General features: G+C 47.9%; 1 long non-coding RNA gene across 1 annotated transcript; it reads left to right on the forward strand.

Moving 5' to 3' along the window:
• The first annotated feature begins 7,533 nt into the window (after positions 1-7,533).
• Positions 7,534-21,283, forward strand: LOC120917361. The gene is made up of 3 exons (XR_005744189.1): positions 7,534-7,746; positions 13,113-13,297; positions 21,146-21,283. It is a non-coding gene; the product is annotated as an uncharacterized LOC120917361 (long non-coding RNA).
• Positions 21,284-21,485: the final 202 nt, after the last annotated feature.

The raw sequence follows: 21,485 nt of genomic DNA on the forward strand, positions 1-21,485 counted from the left end.
TAAGTGCCCAGCAGTGGGTCACACGCGCCGCCGGTGGCTCGCGCGCGACTGGGTCTGAATCTCCGTGACCACGGGACCCGATCGCCGCCAGTATCCCGCGATCGGGTCACAGGAGCTGAAGAACGGGGAGAGGTGAGCGTAAACAAACCTTCCCCGTTCTTCTCTGTGGCTTGTCACTGATCGTCTGTTCCCTGTTATAGGGAACAGACGATCAGTGACGTCACACATCCAGCCACGCCCCCCTACAGTAAGAAACACACAATAGGACACACTTAACCCCTTTAGCACCCGCTAGTGGCTAACCCCTTCACTGCCATTGTCATTTTCACAGTAATCAGTGCATTTTTATAGCACTTTTCGCTGTGAAAATGACAATAGTCCCAAAAATGTGTCCGATGTTGCCGCCATAATGTCGCAGTCACAAAAAAAAAAACGCTGATCGCCGCCATTAATAGTAAAAAAAATTATTAATAAAAATGCCATAAAACTATCCCCTATTTTGTAACATTATAACTTTTGCGCAAACCAATCAATAAACGCTTATTGTGATTTTTTTTTTACCAAAAATATGTAAAATACGTATCGGCCTAAACTGAGGGAAAAAAATGTTTATATATATATTTTGGGGATATTTATTAAAGTAAAAATATTGATTTTTTTTCAAAATTGTCGCTCTATTTTTTTTTATATCGCAAAAAATAAAAACCGCGGTGATCAAATACCACCAAAAGAAACCTCTATTTGTGGGGGAAAAAAAGACGCCAATTTTGTTTGGGAGCCACGTCTCACAACCGCGCAATTGTCAGTTAGAGCGACGCAGTGCCGAATCGCAAAAAGGGGCCAGGTTACCTGCATAATGGTCCGGGTCTTAAGTGGTTAAAAGGGTTTACTGCAGGGCACATATTAACGCAAAAGGGGAAGCTGCCCCGGGCCCAGTTATTTTTGTGGGGTGCAAAGCAGCTGCCCCTTGAGCCCAGGGGTTGCTCATGGCTACAGGGGCCCATGCTGCCTCCCTATCATATCAGTGTAGCTGAGCGCTCTCCCCTCACACTGCTGCACAGAACACTACAGGTCTCGGGTTTGCTGTGCTATCACAGGGAAAAGGCGCAGCTGCAGGTCGTCTGTGCGCTCGCAACCTGCTGCCCCCCCCCCCTTCCTGTCAGCAGCCAGCTCTGTCTAATCGCTGCTCGCTCGCTCTTCCCCCTCCCTCCAGCCAATGCTGTATCCTGGCCTAGGCCAACAAGGCCCAGGCCTAGGGCAGCACTTTGCAGGGGGGCAGCACGGAAAGAGTCCCCGCCGGCTTGCGCTACACTGTTAGTGTAACACAAGCTGCTTCTAATTCTGACTGTCCTCTCATCCTGGACCACAAAGCTTCCTCACTGTGCCCTATGTTTTCTGCTGCACCATTGGCATGTTATATCTTCTCAGTCCTCTCCATAAAATCATCAGAAATTTCTGCTGAATGTGGAACTATAGGCAACACTTTTTTTTTCATTCTAGATAGAGTGGCGGGAGGGTTAGAGCCCCTGTCTGTTTATTTTTTACCATCCCTGTCCCATTGCAGAGATTTCCCTTCACTTCCTGCCCCATAGCCAAACAGGAAGTGATAGGAAATCTATGCAAATTAAGGGAATCCAATGCCCCACCCCCAGGCCCAAGAACTAGTGTCCCCACTCTTAAACAGAAAGGGGTGTGGCCTTGACAGGAAGGGGTGGGTCATATTTAAATTAGGGGGTGCACGAGTTTAGTCAGGCCTAGGGCAGCACGAAACCTAAATACACCACTGCCTCCAGCTAAGCAGAACAAGCTGCCAATCAGAAGAGACTTGAGGGGCATGAATGGGACATGTAGTCTCAAGGAATGGCCTGTTCACAGAAGTCCATGGGGCCTGGACTCGGAGGAGGGAGCAACATCCACCAGGGCGGCGCAGTGTTATGGGAAGAGTTACACCCCCCCCCCTCCCCCGTGAGAGACTGAGCTGCTGAAAAACCACCAAGCGAGTACTATGTGGGGGAGACTGGAAGAGTGGGAGGACTGCCAGGATATAGACCTTGCTGCAGTGCCTACTGGAGATGCCACAGGCAACCGAGCAGTGAGCTGTAATGATGGGCTGTTATCTCGAGCAACCATTAAGTGGTAACCTATAGCAACCAATCACTGACCGGTAATGTGCAGGGACTTTTAGCAACTAAGCAGCCGTAATGTGCGCCGTTACATCTAGCAACCAGTTATTGAGTGGTAATGATGTGCTGTATCCTCTAGCAACCAATCTCAATTGCTGCCTGATCTGCTGTAGTAATCTGATTCTGAGTCTAGCTGCTCTCCTAGCAGGTGGGGAGTGAATTTGCATGACACGTGGGGTAGGGTTGTCACCTGTTCAGGATTCACCCGGACAGTTCGGGTTTGGAATCATGCGTCCGGGTTTCACACTGTCTGAGACCCGGACACATTATTCAGACCGGACTAAGTCTCCCCCTCCCCCCTTCTCTCTCCTGCCTCTAAGTAAGTAGTCCAAGGTAAGTCAGGGTTCTTAGAGCACTCATTACATCAGAGCTCCCCCTTACATCAGAGTCCTTGCCGTACACCAGAGCATTCCTTATGTTAGAGTCCCCAGAGTTCTCCCTTACATCAGAGTCCCCAGAGTTCTTCCTTACATCAGAGTCCCCAGAGTTCTTCCTTACATCAGAGTCCCCAGAGTTCTCCCTTACATCATAGTCCCCAGAGTTCTCCCTTACATCATAGTCCCCAGAGTTCTCCCTTACATCAGAGTCCCCAGAGTTCTCCCTTACATCAGAGTCCCCAGAGTTCTCCCTTACAGTGAAAGGGTAACTCTGGGGATTCAGATTTCAAGGGGTAACTCTGGGGACTCTGAAAAAAAAATTGACGTCCATTTTCCCCTACAAATAGAGCTTTCTTTTGGTGGTATTTGATCACCTCTGCGGTTTTTATTTTTTGCGCTATAAACAAAAATAGAGCGACAATTTTGAAAAAAATGCAATATGTTTTACTTTTTGTGATAATAAATGTCCCCAAAAAGATATATAAAAACTTTATTTTTCCCTCAGTTTAGTCCGATACGTTTTCTTCTACATATTTTTGGTTAAAAAAAACGCAATAAGCGTTTATTGATCGGTTTGCGCAAAAGTTATAGCGTCTACAAAATAGGGGATAGTTTTATTCCATTTTTTTATTAATAATTTTTTTTTTTACTAGTAATGGCTGCGATTTTTATCGTGACTGCGACATTATGGCGGACACATCGGACACTTTTGACACATTTTTGGGACAATTGTTATTTTTACAGCGAACAGTGCTATAAAAATGCACTGGTTACTGTGAAAATGACACTGGCAGTGAAGGGGTTAACCACTAGGTGGCGCTGTAGGGGTTAAGTGTTCCCTAAGGCGTAATTCTTACTGTAGGGGGAGTGGCTTGCTGTGACACATCACTGATCGCGTTCCCGATGACAGGGAACGAGATCAGTGACCGTGTCAGCTAGGCAGAACGGGGAGATGTTGGGGCAGATCCACGAATGAATTACGCCGGCGTATCTATTGATACGCCGCGTAATTTTAAAGTTCCCGCGTCGTATCCACAAAACAAGATACGACGGCATCTGGGATCGATCCGACAGGCGTACGTCTTAGTACGCCGTCGGATCTTAGCTGCATTTTTTCGGCGGCCGCTAGGTGTCGTTTCCGTAGATTTCCGCGTCGAGTATGCAAATTAGCTAGTTACGGCGATCCACGAACGTACGTCCTGCCGGCGCATTTTTTTACGTCGTTTGCGTTCAGCTTTTTCCGGCGTATAGTTACCCCTGCTATATGGTGGCGTACTCAATGATAAGTATGGCTGTCGTTCCCGCCTCGCATTTTGAATTTTTTAAGTCGTTTGCGTAAGTCGTTCGCGAATAGGGATTTGCGTAGAATGACGTCACCGTCGTAAGCATTGGCTTGTTCCGGTTTAATTTCGAGCATGCGCACTGGGAAACCCCGACAGACGGCGCATGCGGCGTTAAAAAAAAACGTTGTTTACGTCGGGTCACGACGTATTTACATAAAACACGCCCCCATCACATCGAATTGAATTGCGCGCCCTTACGCCACCAAAGATACACTACGCCGCCGTAACTTACGGCGCAAATTCTTTCAGGATTCAGAGAAAAAAAACATAAGTTACGGTGGCGTAGTGTATCTTAGATACGCTACGCCCGACGCAAATATGCGCCGAGGTACGTATATCTGCCCCGAAGTGTTTACACTAACATCTCCCCGTTCTATGTCTCCGTGAGACGATCGCGGGTATGCCCACGGGCGCGCTCACGGAGATCGCGGCGCGCGCACGCCCACAACAACTGCTTCTTAAAGGGGCCGTATAGGTGCGTCCTTTTGCCTGTCCGTGACATGCTGCAGACGTATATCTGCGTGCAGCGGACGGCAAGAGGTTAAGGGTCAGTTCACACCAGACGCAGTTCCGTTCATTTCCGTGTGTTTTTTTTCTGCACAAAATGCATGCACAGTGTTTTCCATGTATTCCAATGGCTGTGGTTGGCTCTAGTTCACACCATGGAGTCAGTTTCTGCACCGGAATCTGATTGCATGGTGAGAACTAGAGCCAACAAGAGCCATTGCAATACATAAAACACTGCGCATGCATTTTGTGCAGAAGAAATGCGCACAAAACTGTACGGAACTGCGTCTGGTGTGGACTGGCCCTAATGCCGCGTACACACGATCGGTCAATCCGATGAAACCGGTCTGATGGATTTTTCCATCAGTTACCCGATGAAGCTGACTGGTGGTCGGTCTTGCCTACACACCATCGGTCATAAAATGCGGTGACGTAAAACGCAACGACGTGCTGAAAAAAATCAAGTTTAATGCTTCCGAGCATGCGTCGACTTGATTCTGAGCATGCGTGGATTTTTAACCGATGGAGGTGCCTACAAACAATCGTTTTTTTTCCGTTAGGTATCTATCGGTAATTTTAACCACTTAAGGACCGCCTCCTGCAGATATACGTCGGCAGAATGGCACGGCTGGGCACAAGCACGTACCTGTATGTCCTCTTTAAGTGCCCAGCCGTGGGTCGCGGGCGCGTGTCCGCGACCCGGTCCAAAGCTCGTGACCGCGACCACGGGTCCCGCGGACCCGATCGCCGCTGGAGTCCCGCGATCGGTCCCCGGAGCTGAAGAACGGGGAGAGCTGTGTGTAAACACACCTTCCCCGTTCTTCACTGTGGCGCTGTCATTGATCGTGTGTTCCCTGATATAGGGAAACGCGATCAATGATGTCACGTCCAGCCCCGCCCCCCTACAGTTAGAAACACAGATGAGGTCACACTTAACCCCTTCAGCGCCCCCTAGTGGTTAACTCCCAAACTGCAATTGTCATTTTCACAGTAATCAGTGCATTTTTAATGCATTTTTTGCTGTGAAAATGACAATGGTCCCAAAAATGTGTCAAAATTGTCCGAAGTGTCCGCCATAATGTCGCAGTCATGAAAAAAATCGCTGATCGCCGCCATTAGTAGTAAAAAAATAATAATTAATAAAAAATGCAATAAAACTATCTCCTATTTTGTAAACGCTATACATTTTGTGGAAAACCAATCGATAAACGCTTATTTCAATTTTTTCACCAAAAATAAGTAGAATACGTATCGGCCTAAACTGAGGAAAAAAAAATGTTTTTAATATATTTTTGGGGGATATTTATTATAGCAAAAAGTAAAAACTATTGCATTTTTTTCAAAATTGTCGCTCTATTTTTGTTTATAGCGCAAAAAATAAAAACCGCAGAGTTGATCAAATACCACCAAGAGAACGTTCTATTTGTGGGAAAAAAAGGACGCCAATTTTGAATGAGGAGGAAAGAGGGAAATTGTTCCAAATCGGGATCCCTGTGCCCCCATTGGGTAGTGTGTGCCCCCTGGTGGCAGGGATCCCTGTGCCCCCATTGGGTAGTGTGTTCCCCATAGCAGGGATCCCTGTGCCCTCATTGGGTAGTGTGTGTCCCCTGGCAGGGATCCCTCTGCCCCAAATTGGATAGTGTGTTCCCCATAGCAGGGATCCCTGTGCCCCCATTGGGTAGTGTGTCCCCCCTAGCAGGGATCCCTGTGCCCCCATTGGGTAGTGTGTGCCCCCATTGGGTAGTGTGTCCCCCCTAGCAGGGATCCCTGTGCCCCCATTGGGTAGTGTGTCCCCTAGCAGGGATCCCTGTGCCCCCATTAGGTAGTGTGTGCCCCCTAGCAGGAATCCCTGTGCCCCCATTGGGTAGTGTGTGCCCCCTAGCAGGGATCCCTGTGCCCCCATTGGGTAGTGTGTGTGATCACTGTGGGGTAAACACATATTGTAGATATCACATCAAAGCAATGGGCGGTGAGTGGGAGGCGGCAGGGGGCGGGGTCTATGTCAGCAGGAAAGCTGCTTTTGGTCCAACCAGAAAGGATCACAGTGACTGCACATGCTCTATGCGGCCCCCTGTATCCTAGCAACGATAAACACTGGCCGGCCAGGAAATCTGTGACATAAGGACGCCGTCCGGTCCAATCCGGATACAAACACAGGATGGGAGACCCAATATAGATACCAGCCCAGGAGACACTCATGGGGCCCCTACTGGTCCCGGGGCCCTCAGGTATGGTCAGTCCGCCCCTGGTTACATTCCATTCATTCATGTATAATAAAGTACATTTTGTATTTTTAGGTTATACTTTGTCATATATTGTGGGGCCTTGTTATTATGTCAGATTCTCAGATTCTCCTTCCTGCCGTCCCTTTTCTATAGGGATTGGGGGGGGGGGGGCAAATATTCGAACTGGGAGGAGGAGGGGGGGCCCTGTCATGTAGGGTGGCCCCTGTGAAGTAGGTTGTTGGGGGCCCATGTCAGGTCAGGTGTTTGGGGCCCCTGTCAGACAGGGCCGCCATCAGGAATTATGGGGCCCCTTACACAGCTTCAGGCATGGGGGGCCCCCTGGAGCAGAGAACCGGGGGGGGGGGTGCTGCTGCCTCAAATTAATTAAGAAGCAGGGGGGGGGGCTGCCGCGAATTGAGAAGCAGGGGGGTGTATATATATATATATATATATATATATTTAAAAAAAATGGTTACCATCTGGGGCCCTGGGGACCACTGGGCCCTTAAATAAAAAGAAAAAAATATATATATATATATATATATATATAAAACAATATATATTGTGAAAAGTGATTTCTCTTCCCTCAGACCAGAAAGAGGAGAGAAAACACTGACAGGTCACATTACACAACAAGCCGGCCCAGCTCTCTATCTCCCCCCCTCACACACACACTGACATCACCGCTAATGAGACTTACTGTGTCACCGATGGATGTAGGATGAAAAATCTGTCGAAGTAATCTCCGATTAGTCCTCTGTGGGGCGCTGTACCGGTCCTGCGAGCAGAGCCTCCGTGATTTCACTTCAGTCCATAGGAGTCTATGGAACAAAATGGCGCCGCTCCGCCGCCGCGTACAGGTATGAGTCATCCGAACCCCGCCCCTTCCGCGAGTCCTTTCCCCCGCGCGTCCGTGCAGTGGAAGCGAGGCTCCAATGCGCACAGTACAGAGAAGACAGATACCTGGAGAGAGGATTCAGCGCCCTCCTCCCTCCAGCCTGAAGGTGGCAATAGAGAGCACCGCTGTGCAGTGAATTAAGTCAGCCGTTCTGCCTCAGTCTCTCTCACATGACCGCAGGGAGGAAGAAAATGTTTCATACACAGTGTGTCTGTAAGTACAAGGGGGGGGGGAGACAACTTACCTCACACCTTCCCTCTCTACTCCTCACACAACCCCCTCTCTTACTTATACCCCCCAGACACCCCCTCTCTTACTTACACCCCCTCTCTTACTTATACCCCCCAGACACCCCCCTCTCTTCCTCACCCCCCCTCTTCTTTTGACAGCCCAGACACCCCCCTCTCTTACTTACACCCCCCCTCTCTTCCTCACCCCCCCCTCTCTTCTTTTGACCTCCCAGACACCCCCATCTCCATGCACTTATGTGGCACAGTGGCTGCGTTTGATGGCACAGTGGTGAAAATTGATGGGCACAGTGGCGATAAATGATGGCACAGTTGCTGCATTTGATGGCATGGCACAGTGGCTGCGTTTGATGGCATGGCACAGTGGCTGTGTTTGCCATGGCACAGTGGTGACAATTAATGGGCACAGTGGCGACAATTGATGGCACAGTGGCTGCGTTTGATGGCATGGCACAGTGATTGCATTTGGCATGGAACAGTGATTGCATTTGGCATGGCACAGTGGCTGTGTTTGATGGCATGGCACAGTGATTGCATTTGGCATGGCACAGTGGCTGCGTTTGCCGTGGCACAGTGGTGACAGTTGATGGGCACAGTGGAGACAATTGATGGCACAGTGGCTGCGTTTGATGGCACAGTGGCTGCGTTTGGCATGGCACAGTGGCTGAGTTTGATGGCATGGCACAGTGGCTGCGTTTGATGGCATGGCACAGTGGCTGCGTTTGATGGCATGGCACAGTGGCTGCGTTTGATGGCATGGCACAGTGGCTGTGTTTGATGGCATGGCACAGTGGCGACAATTGATGGGCACAGTGGCGATAAATGATGGCCCAGTGGCTGCGTAGATGGCATGGCACAGTGGCTGCATTTTCCATGGCACAGTGGCTGCATTTTCCATGGCACAGTGGCGACAATTTATGGCACAGTGGCTGCGTTTAATGGCATGGCACAGTGGTGACAATTGATGGGCACAGTGGCGATAAATGATGGCCCAGTGGCTGCGTTTGATGGCACAGTGGCTGCATTTGATGGCATGGCACAGTGGCTGCATTTGATGGCATGGCACAGTGGCTGCATTTGATGGCACAGTGGCGATAAATGATGGGCACAGTGGCTGCATTTGATGGCACAGTGGCGATAAATGATGGGCACAGTGGCTGCATTTGATGGCATGGCACAGGACATGTGTGGTCACCTTGGCATTCTGTAAGCACAATATTCATGTATCATACAACATGCTTGGTGGATCATGTCACAGCACAACTCCTTGGGGCAAAGTTAGTGTCACAACGAAGGGCTCTGTCACGCGGGCGGACCGTATGTCCGCTTTCTCACCCATCCGTTTCCGGATGAAAAAGGGACATACATTGGTCCCTATGAGATTGCGGGCGCTGACACCCGATCTCACCCGGGTCCGCAACCCTCAGATTCTGCAGACAGAGGAAAATCCTATTCCTCCTTCCGTCTGCGGATCGGGATCGGGTGAGCACGGACTGACGGTCAGTGTTCATCCCCCCCTCCCCCCCCCCCCATAGGGGAGAGCGGAGATCTGACAGGGCGGTCCCTGAACAGTGTGCGGGGATCGCCCTGTCATCCGCCTGCTCAGCGGGGATCAGCGGAGGTTCACGGGGCGAATCATCACGGATCAGTCCCGTGTGAGAGAGGCCCGTCTCTAGTAGATGCTCTGCTGTACAGCCTCTGCATAGTGATTAGTGACGGCTCATCGCTTTCCTCCTGCAGCACTTCTACGGGGATCACTTTCAGTGGTCTGTGGGCTCCTCGTGATGTGCGTCATCCTGGGGGAGGGGTTAAACACCTGCGATTTTTCCAGGTCGGGGAGATTTGTACATTTTTGCACAATGCCTTTAACTGTCACATTAAACTTTTCTCTTGTTAACCACTTCAGCCCCGGACCATTTTGCTGGTCAATGACCGGGCCACTTTTTGCGATTCGGCATTGCGTCGCTTTAACTGACAATTTCGCGGTCGTGCGACGTGGCTCCCAAACAAAATTGACGTCCTTTTTTTCCCACAAATAGAACTTTCTCTTGGTGGTATTTGATCACCTCTGCGGTTTTTATTTTTTGCGCTATAAACAAAAATAGAGCGACAATTTTGAAAAAAATGTTTATTTTTTTTTTACTTTTTGCTATCATAAATATCCCCCAAAAATATATAAAAAAGCAATTTTTTTCCTCAGTTTAGGCCAAAACGTATTCTTCTACATATTTTTCATTAAAAAAAAATCGCAATAAGCGTTTATTGATTGGTTTGCGCAAAAGTTCTAGCGTCTACAAAATGGGGGGTCGTTTTATGGCATTTTTATTAATATTTTTTTTTTTTACTAGTAATGGCGGCGATCTGCAATTTTTATCGGTACTGCGACCTTATGGCGGACACATCGGACGCTTTTGACACATTTTTGGGACCATTGGCATTTTTATAGCGATCAGAGCTATAAAAATGCATTGATTACTGTAAAAATGTCACCGGCAGTGAAGGGGTTAACACTAGGGGGCGATCGAGGGGTTAATTATGTTCCCTAGGTGTGTTCTAACTGAAGGGGGGATGGGACTGACTAGGGGAAATGACTGATCGCTGTTCATACATTGTATAACAGACGGTCAGTCATTTCTCCCCTGATAGAATCGGGCGCTGTGTGTTTACACACGCGGCTCCCAGTTCACGCTCTGTCACGAGCGATCGCGGGTGCCCGGCGGTGATCGCGTCCGCCATGCCCTCGCATCAGCACCAGGGGCGCGTGCTCGCCCCTAGTGGCCGCAGAGCAACATTGCGTTATATTACGTGATCTTGCGCAGCCGAGCCAACCTGCCGCAGTTTTGGCGGTCGGCAAGCGGTTAACCTCTTCACATGCCGCCCATAGTCATATGACATCAACAGATGGGATCTCCCATAGTGGGTGGACGTCATATGACATCCTGGGCTTCCCGGCCAGCTAGGGGGTGCACGCGCCCGTGGCATCGCTCGGTGCCCGGCAATTGCCCGCAATCACGGCAGGACCGTGGATCTGTGTCTGTGTAAACACACAGATCCATATCCAGTCAGAGGTGAGGAGACCGATGTTGTGTTCCCAGTACAGAGGAACACAGATCGGTCTCCTCCCCTTGTGAGTCCCCCTCCCCCTACAGTTAGAATCACTCACTAGGGAACATTTAACCCCTTCAGCGCCCCCTAGTGTTAACCCCTTCCCTGCCAGTCACATTTACACAGTAATCAGTGCAGTTTTATATCACTAAGCGCTGTATAAATGTGAATGGTCCCAAAAATGTGTCAAAAGTGTCCAATATGTCCGCCGCAATGTCACGGTCACAATAAAAATCCCAGATCGCCGCCGTAAAAAAAAATGCAATAAATCTATCTCCTATTTTGTAGACGCTATACCCTTTGGGCAAACCAATTAATATATGCCTATTGCGATTTTTTTTTTTAACAAAAATATGTAGAATAATACGTATCGGCCTAAACTGTGGAAACATTTTTTATTTATTTTTTATAGATTTTTTGGGGGATATTTATTATAGCAAAAAATATTGCATTTTTTTTAAAAAATTTTGTTTATAGCGCAAAAAATAAAAACCGCAGAGGTGATCAAATACCACCAAAAGAAAGCTCTATTTGTGGGGAAAAAAGGACACAAATTTTGTTTGGGAGGCACGTCGCACGACCGCGCAATTGTCAGTTAAAGTGATCCATCCATCCTGGTGTCTCTGCCTGTCACCCACACAGGGAGATATTTCTGCTCCCCCGACAGTCTGGGTTACATTACCACCTCAGCCGAGGACCTTCTGATTGCGCTCATCCTTTTTCCCCAAGTGTTTCTTACAATATGGGGGGGTAGGTTGGCTTGGGGTTGCAGCTCACTCTCATTAATTCCAAAAGGGAAGTTTGACAGATGGCGCTGCCTCTCAAATTCTATAAGCCAAGGTAAATTTGTTGCAGCTTTGCATCTGTGGCATGTGTGCCAACCCTTCTATAGGTGAGAGGTTTGGGTGATGGTGAAAAGACAACTACTGTCTCTTTAGATGCCCCTAGCTGCCCATGTAAAAGAGACCTCTGCAGGGCTTTACTGATAATACTTACCTTGTCAGGACTTGGTTTATCTTATCTTCACTTTATTGTATCTCTTGTATGTATGGAAACATTTGAATAACTTTAACTACTTAAGACCCGGACCATTATGCAGCTAAAGGACCTTGCCCCTTTTTGCGATTCGGCACTTCGTTGCTTTAACTGACAATTGCACGATCGTGCGACGTGGCTCCCAAACAAAATTGGCGTCCCTTTTTTCCCACAAATATAGCTTTCTTTTGGTGGTATTTGATCACCTCTGCGTTTTTTTTTTTTTTTTGGCGCTATAAACAAAAATAGAGCGACATTTTGAAAAAAAAAATCAATATTTTTTACTTTGTGATATAATAAATATCCCCAACAAATATATAAAAACACTTTTTTTTCCCTCAGTTTAGGCCGATACGTATTCTTTTACATATTTTTGGTAAAAAAAATGCAATAAGTGTTTAACGATTGGTTTGCGCAAAATTTATAGTGTTTACAAAATAGGGAATAGTTTTATGGCATTTTTATTCATAATGTTTTTTTTTATACTAATCGCGGTGATCAGCGTTTTTTTTTTTTTTTTTGTGACTGCGACATTATGGCGGACAATTTTGACACATTTTTGGGACCATTGTTATTTTCACAGCAAAAAAATGCATTGATTACTGTGAAAATTAGGGGTTAACCACTAGGGGGCGCTGAAGGGGTTAAGTGTGACCTCATATGTGTTTCTAACTGTAGGGGGCGGGGCTGGATGTGTGACGTCAGTGATCGTCTTTCCCTATATCAGGGAACAGACGATCACTGACAGTGCCACAATGAAGAACGGGGAAGGTTTGTTTACACTCACCTCTCCCCGTTCTTCAGCTCCTGTGACCGATCGCGGGACACCGGCGGCGATCGGGTCCGCGGGTCACGGAGCTTCGGACGGGGTGGCGGGCGCGCACCCACAGCCGGGCACTTAAAGGGGACGTACAGGTAGGTGCTTGTGCCCAGCCGTGTCATTCTGCCGACGTATATCAGTGTTAGGAGGTCCTTAAGTGGTTAAAAATTAAAAACCCACAGGCCATGACCTAGGCAGGCAAAACGGAGTTCCTGGAGTAACTGATCAATAAGGGTCTTTGGGGTCCCTGAGCCACCTTGTCTCCCTATCCCTCCCATCTCTGATCAATAAGGGTCTTTGGGGTTCCTGAGCCACCTTGTCTTCCTATCCCTCCCATCACTGATCAATAACTGGTACATTATTTCCTGCAGACGGTCTATGCATTGGATTGCCCACTGGCAGCTGCTAAAGCCATTGAAGGTCTGCGTGGCGTGTGTGATGAGACCTATCCTGATCCTGTCCGTGTGGTGTCTGTGGGAATTCCTGTGGAGGACCTTCTGACCGACCCCTCAAGTCCGGCTGGGTCAGTCACGTCATAGGAGTTCTGTGGAGGAAGGTAAGTGGCTTTTGTGCCAGGCTGCCCTAACTCAGGATGGGACATTTCCAATATTCCTCTCAAATACCCCCCCCCCAGCATTTATAGGAAGCACAAAGGGAACAATGAGTAACCAATCTAAATGTTTCCGTCCATATTTTAGACCCTGAGCACACAGCATGGAGTATGGGGTTCATGGGTTTGATGGTCACAGGCCATACATGGAGCCTGTACATATAGGGTATCATTGGGGTATATTTCTACATAGGGATTATTGGGGTGTATTTCCACATGAGCCCATTCGTTCCCCCCTCTACCTCTCTGCCTGGGGGTTCTTTGCTCTTGATTGGATAGATTGATAGCAGCGCAGCCATTGGCTCCCGCTGCTGTTAATCAAATCCAATGACGCGGATGCTCGGGGGCGCATCCGCAAGGTTAACTTCCCCCCTCCCCCTACCCCGAGAGCGCTTCTCATAGGGTGTTTATCAGGAGCGAGCGCCGCAGAGGGGCCTCAGAAGCCAAGGATCGGGGGCCACTCTGTGCAAAACGAACTACACAGTGGAGGTAAGTATGACATGTTTGTTACTAAAAAAAACAAGAGTTTACAACCCCTTTAAGACTGGTTGTGTTAAAAGGTGTAAAATCAGAGGTTTTGTTCTTAAAGCGGGGGTTCACCCAAAAAAAAAAAATTTAACATTAGATTCAGGCGAGTTGTTAGAAGCACAATCGGGTGTTTTTTTTTTAAATCGTTGCCGTAAATACCGTTTTATAGATATATGTTCTCCGCCGCTTCCGGGTATAATCTGTGGGACTGGGCGTTCCTAATTGATTGACAGGCTTCCGACCGTCGCATACAGCGTGTCACGAGTTGCCGAAAGAAGCCGAACGTCGGTGCGCAGGCGCCTTATAGAGCCGACTCGCAGTCCGGCTTCTTTCGGCAACTCGTGATGTGCTGTATGCGACGGTCGGAAGCCTGTCAATCAATTAGGAACGCCCAGTCCCGCAGATTATACCCGGAAGCCGCGGAGAACATATATCTATAAAACGGTATGTACGGCAACGATTTAAAAAAAAAAACCCGATTGTGCTTCTAACAGCTCGCCTGAATCTAATGTTACATTTTTTTTTTTGGGTGAACCCCCGCTTTAAAGTGGTTGTAAACCCAAAAAAACATTAAAAAAAGAAATACAAACATGCAAGACAAAGGCATAATGAGCTAGTATGACTAGCATACTAGCTCATTATGAATTACTTACTTGAGATCGAAGCCCCCACAGCGACCATCGTTCCTCTCCTCCACCGGCACTCCGGCGCTGTGACTGTGGCGTTACTACTGCACATGCGCGCGGAACCGGCACGATCCTCGCGCGTGCACGCTTCTCTGGAACTATCCCATTCAAGTCCCGGTACGCTCAGTGCACCTGCGCTGTTGTCTATGGCGCGCATGAGCCGCAGACATCGGTGCCCGATTTTCTGCAAATATCTCCTTTATCGTGTAGGTTAAGGAGATATTGCAAGCACCTACAGGTAAGCCTTAAAGTGGATGTAAACCCAACATTTTTTCACACTGGTGCGATTCGGGAACTCTGCGAATCCACTGCGGGTTCCCACATCGCACCGACTCGCACGGCAGTTCACACAGCCATATGCAAACTGCTGGGGAGTGTCATACAATAGTAATGTCACCCCCATTTCAGCTCGCATATAGCACTGCGAACTGACAGTTTGGACAAGAATCAGATCGCATATGTGTGAACACCCATGCGATTCTGGTGCAGACCAAAAAAAGGGTCCTGTGCGTGTTTGGTCCGAATGTGATGCGATTTCAGCCATACAGTTTGTATGGCTGAAATCGCATCACACAGACATCGCATGTGATCTGAACAGCAATGCGGTGCGAATCACAGAAATGTGGAGTGTCAGGATAGTGGATAGTGTCAGATAATTTTTTTGTTTTACAATTTAATATTTTTTTTTCCAAAAGGTTTTTTGGGACCAGTGGATTTTTTTTATTTTTATTAATTTTTACAATTACATTTTTTTTTTTTTACAATGTATTTTTGTATTATTGATGAGAGGGTGGGGTTTTATTTTTTAAATATATTTATTTACAGTGCTTTGGGAAAGGGGGTGGGGTTGTGGTTGGTGTCAGTGGGGCAGTGGTCAGTGGGGTAGTGGTCGGTGTCAGTGGACGATGTCAGTGGGGTAGTGGTCGGTGTCAGTGGACGATGTCAGTGGGGTAGTGGTCGGTGTCAGTGGGGTAGTGGTCAGTGTCAGTGGGGTAGTGGTCGGTGTCAGTGGACGATGTCAGTGGGGTAGTGGTCGGTGTCAGTGGGGTAGTGGTCAGTGTCAGTGGGGTAGTGGTCGGTGTCAGTGGACGATGTCAGTGGGGTAGTGGTCGGTGTCAGTGGACGATGTCAGTGGGGTAGTGGTCGGTGTCAGTGGACGATGTCAGTGGGGTAGTGGTCGATGTCAGTGGACGATGTCAGTGAGGTAGTGGTCGGTGTCAGTGGATGATGTCAGTGGGGTAGTGGTCGGTGTCAGTGGACGATGTCAGTGGGGTAGTGGTCGGTGTCAGTGGACGATGTCAGTGAGGTAGTGGTCGGTGTCAGTGGATGATGTCAGTGGGGTAGTGGTCGATGTCAGTGGACGATGTCAGTGGGGTAGTGGTCGGTGTCAGTGGATGATGTCAGTGTAGTAGTGGTCGGTGTCAGTGGGGCAGTGGTCAGTGGGGTAGTGGTCGATGTCAGTGGTCGGTGTCAGTGGTCTTGGGGCTCTGGATCGTGTCAGTATGGGGGGGGCGGTTGTTGTGTCAGTTGTTTTTTTTTTTTTTTTTTTTTTTTCAATTTCATTTTTTTTTTTTACAATTTTTTTTATTTTATCAGTCCTGCGGGGGGCGTTGGTGACATGTCAGGGGTCTAAACAGAGACCCCTGACATCTCCCATTTGAGACAGAGAAAGGGACAGAGGACATTCATTCCCCAGTCCTTTTCTCTGCACAGAAGATGAATGGAGGGAAGACAGCGTCTCCCCTCCATTCATACACTGAGCATAGTAACACACAGGTTACTCTGCTCAGTTATCACAGGACGCACAGCGATCGGTAACGGACGCTCTGTGTCCCGTCCAGAAAAGAAAGGGGCTGGTAACTGACATACCAGCTCCTCACTCCACACAGATCTACCTGCTCGCCCCCCGCCCCCCTCCCCCCTCGCAGCCCTCGGGAGAGGAGAGAGAGGGGAGGGAAGACCGCAGATGAGGAGGAGGAAGACACGGGGGAATGTGAACACAGATCAGGACGAGCCGGGGGCGGAGGAGGAAGACACAGGGGGGGGGGGGGGGTTTGTGTGTACACACGAAGAGGGACGAGGGGGGGCGCTGAAGAAGGACACTGAGGACAGTCAGGGATGATCGGTGTGAGAGGGGGGGGGGGGTAAGCTGTGAACACCGATCCCCCCCCTGCATGGCTTTTCAGGTGAAAGCCGCGGGAGGGAGAGAAGCAGATGAAAAGCCATTCAGGGAGGATCGGTGCTCACAGCTTACCCTCCCCCCCGCACCGATCATCCCAGACTGTCACTGGAGATGGATGTGACTGTGTACAGAAATGACAGGGGGCCGTGAGCGCGCTCTGTTTTTACCATGAATGCGCTTTGCATCTCTGGCCAAGGGGAGTGTAGAGGTGGGAAGGGCATCTGCTGACATCATGACCCTGCCCACCAAGCGCCGATGACAGACCCACCCACTGAATCTGCTGTTTTTGGGGGCTTCTAACTAATAAACGGGACACATTTGACTGGTAAGGATAGATGCAGGAGGCATGTATCGCCTTATAGATCAGCACTATGGCAGTAGTTTACAATTGATGAGAGGGGTTTACATCCACTTTAATGTAGGCTTACCTGCAGGTGCAAGTAGTATCAGAGGGTTTACAACCATTTTAAGCCCCCGTACACACGATCGGATTTTCCGGCGGGAATTGTATGATATAGAAAAAAATGTAATCTGGATGGCCGCACTCCAACAACAATTTCTTTATTGGTTAAAAACCATACAGCAAAAGATGCAATCAACAGCTGACGTGTTTCGCACCAGTAGTTACGGTTTGAAACACGTCAGCTGTTGATTGCATCTTTTGTTGTATGGTTTTTAACCACTTAAGACCCGGAACATTATGCAGGTTAAAGCGGGGGTTCAGCTCAAAAAAATAAAATGATCAAATGCCACCAAAAGAAAGCTTTATTTGTGGGGAAAAAAGGACGCCAATTTTGTTTGGGAGCCACGTCGCACGACCGCGCAATTGTCAGTTAAAGCGATGCAGTGGCGAATCGCAAAAAGGGGCAAGGTCCTTAAAGCGGAGGTTCACCCCAAAAAAAAAATTTAACATTACATTCAGCCAAGTTGTCATAATGACAATCGGCTGTTTTTTTTGTATTTTATCCCGTACATACCGTATTTTCACCGCCGCTTCCGGGTATGTCTTCTGCGGGACTGGGCGTTCCTAATTGATTGAAAAGCTTCCGACCGTCGCATACAGCGCGTCACGAGTTGCCGAAAGAAGCCGAACATCGGTGCGGCTCTATACGGCGCCTGCGCACCGACGTTCGGCTTCTTTCGGCAACGTGTGACGCGCAGTATGCGACGGTCGGAAGCCTGTCAATCAATTAGGAACGCCCAGTCCCGCAGAAGACATACCCGGAAGCGGCGGTGAAAATATGGTATGTACGGGATAAAATGAAAAAAAAACAGACGATTGTCATTATGACAACTCGGCTGAATGTAATGTTAAAAACATTTTTTTGGGGTGAACCTCCGCTTTAAGGACCTTGCCCCTTTTTGCGATTCGGCACTGCGTCGCTTTAACTGACAATTGCACGGTCGTGCGACGTGGCTCCCAAACAAAATTGGCGTCCTTTTTTTCCCACAAATAGAGCTTTCTTTTGGTGGTATTTGATCACCTCTGGGTTTTTATTTTTTTGAGCTATTAGCAAAAATAGAGCGAAAATTTTTTAAAAAAAAATTGTATTTTTTACTTTTTGCTAATATAAATATACCCAAAAAAGATTTAAAAAAAAAAAACATTTTTTTTCCTCAGTTTAGGCCGATACGTATTCTTCTACATATTTTTGGTAAAAAAAAATCCCAATAAGCATTTATCGATTGGTTTGCACAAAATGCATAACGTTTTCAAAATAGGGGATAGTTTTATTGCATTTTTATTAATATTTTTTTTTTTACTACTAATGGCGGCTATCTGCAATTTTTTTTGTGACTGCGACATTATGGCGGACACATCAGACACTTTTGACACATTTTTGGGACCATTGTCATTTTCACTGCGAAAAGTGCTATAAAAATGCATTGTTTACTGTGAAAATTACAATTGCAGTTTAGGAGTTAACCACTAGGGGGCGCTGAAGGGGTTAAGTGTGACCTCATTTGTGTTTCTAACTGTAGGGGGGACTGGGCTGGACGTGTGACGTCAGTGATCGTCTTTCCCTATATCAGGGAACAGATGATCACTGACACTGCCACAATGAAGAACGGGGAAGGTTTGTTTACACTCACCTCTCCCCGTTCTTCTGCCTGCTCCTGATGAGCGACCAACAGTCGCGAAACGCGTAGAGCTACATACTCCATGCATCAATGTATAATCACTGCAGTATGACGTGATGTAATCTTTGTTCAGCATGTGATACCTATTTTATGTCTTAATGGATACAGTACAGATTGATGTACTTGCTGTATTTATATACTTGGGTCATTCCCCGCATACCTTTCCCCCCAACTAATCTGTAAAATACATATGTCTATCTATTTCTTCAATAGTGCAATATAGTCAAGGACGGTGCACTATGTGAAAGCAATAAAATATTTAAACGCATTTCAGATTTATTATCTTTGGTTTATTTTTTCTCCCCCATTTATTACAATCTGTTTCCCGCACATGCTTCATTTAAAGTCCCGCTTTTGCTTCCTTTTTCTATACAAAACCAGCGATGGAGGTAATTGACCCATTACCTCATTTAAAGTCCCAACGTACCCTTCCCCAGCCCCCCCCCTCTCATATTGAAAGAGGAGTGTTGCATAAGGAGCGTTGGATGAAGGAATTGAGATGATAAAAGTGTTGGATAAGGAGAGTTGAATGAGCAATGTTGTATGGGAAGTATTGGATAGATGAGAAGTGTTGGATGAAGGGCTTCAGATGAAATGTGATGGGCGAGGGGCTTCAGATCAGGAGCATTAGATGAGAAGCATTTGATGAGGGGCTTCAGATAAGGAGCACTGGATGGGGGGCTTCAGATGAGGAGTGTTGGATGAGGGGCTTCAGATGAGGAGTGTTGGATGGGGGGCTTCAGATGAGGAGGGTAGGATGAGCAGTTTTGGGCTTTAGATGAGAAGTGTTGGATGAAGGGCTTCAGGTGGGGAGGACTGGATGAGAAGCGTTGGATGAGGGACTTTGGATGAGAAGTGCTGGATGAAGGGCTTCAGGTGGGGAGGACTGGATGAGAAGCGTTGGATGAGGGAATTTGGATGAGAAGTGTTGGATGAGGGGTTTTAGATGAGGAACATTAGATGAGGAGTGTTGGATGAGAAGCTTAAAATGGGGAGCATTAGATGAGAAGTCTTGGATGAGGGGCTTCAGTGGAGTAGTGTTGGATGACGGGCTTCAGATGGGGTGCACTGGATGAGAAGCATTGAATGAGGGGCTTGAGATGAGGAGCGTTGGATGAGAAGCACTGAATGAGAGGCATCAGATGAGGAGCTTTGGATGAAGAGTGTTAAATGAGGGGCTTCACATGAAGAACATTGGATGAAGAGTGTTGGATGAGGGGCTTCAGATGAGAGTGTTGGATGAGGGGCTTCAGATGAGAGTGTTGGATGAGGGGCTTCAGATGAGAGTGTTGGAGGAGGGGCTTCAGATGAGAGCGTTGGATGAGGGGCTTCAGATGAGAGTGTTGGACGAGGGGCTTCAGATGAGAGTGTTGGAGGAGGGGCTTCAGATGAGAGTGTTGGAGGAGGGGCTTCAGATGAGAGTGTTGGAGGAGGGGCTTCAGATGAGAGTGTTGGAGGAGGGGCTTCAGATGAGAGTGTTGGAGGAGGGGCTTCAGATGAGAGTGTTGGACGAGGGGCTTCAGATGAGAGTGTTGGACGAGGGGCTTCAGATGAGAGTGTTGGACGAGGGGCTTCAGATGAGAGTGTTGGATGAGGGGCTTCAGATGGGGAGCATTGGATGAGGAGAGTTGGATGAGGGGCTTCAGATGAGAGTTTTGGATGAGGGGCTTCAGATGAGAGTTTTGGATGAGGGGCTTCAGATGAGAGTGTTGGATGAGGGGCTTCAGATGAGAGTGTTGGATGAGGGGCTTCAGATGAGAGTGTTGGATGAGGGGCTTCAGATGAGAGTGTTGGATGAGGGGCTTCAGATGAGAGTGTTGGATGAGGGGCTTCAGATGAGAGTGTTGGATGAGGGGCTTCAGATGGGGAGCGTTGGATGAGGAGAGTTGGTTGAGGGGCTTCAGATGAGGAGCATTGGATGAGGAGAGTTGGATGAGGGGCTTCAGATGAGGAGCATTGGATGAGATCTGTTGGATAAGGGGCTTCAGATGAGGAACGAGGAGTGCTGATCTATATGGCACGTACCATCTGATGCAATACACAGATTATATGTACCTTCAGTCACCTCTCCCTCAGTACAAACTGTACCGATAACAAAGTCCAGACTGCGGGATTGCAGCAAGATGTCGGTACTCCAGGACATGGTGCACACTGTGTAAAATAAAGTCACTAGCTTATCTGCTCCCCCTTTATTCAGTTTGTGGATTCAATCCGTTACATATTGATAATGAAATGATATTATATCTTTCTTTCTAGGTGTTTCTATAGATTAGTAAATCTGCCACAGCGCCTGCCATCTCCTCTGGTGTGCCCGGAGAGCCATGGAAGGTCAGTTCACTGGAGAGGTACAAATCTGCCACCAATCTCACTAAAGCTGCCCATAATGTGATGGTCCCCCTGCACAAGAAGGGAGAGCAGCAAAGAGCGGTCTTTATCGCAGGAAGTCTCTGGATTACTGCACAGATTTGGAAGAAATACAGAAGAGCACCAAGATTCAGGAAGAATACACATGATGAATGGATTTAGACAATATTTGCTAATCGCAATATTTAGCTTTAATTTAAATATAAAGCTTCCCATGGGTTGCCTATAGGGA

This window comes from Rana temporaria, chromosome 11, assembly GCF_905171775.1.
Source record: "Rana temporaria chromosome 11, aRanTem1.1, whole genome shotgun sequence".
Lineage (NCBI taxonomy): Eukaryota > Metazoa > Chordata > Amphibia > Anura > Ranidae > Rana > Rana temporaria.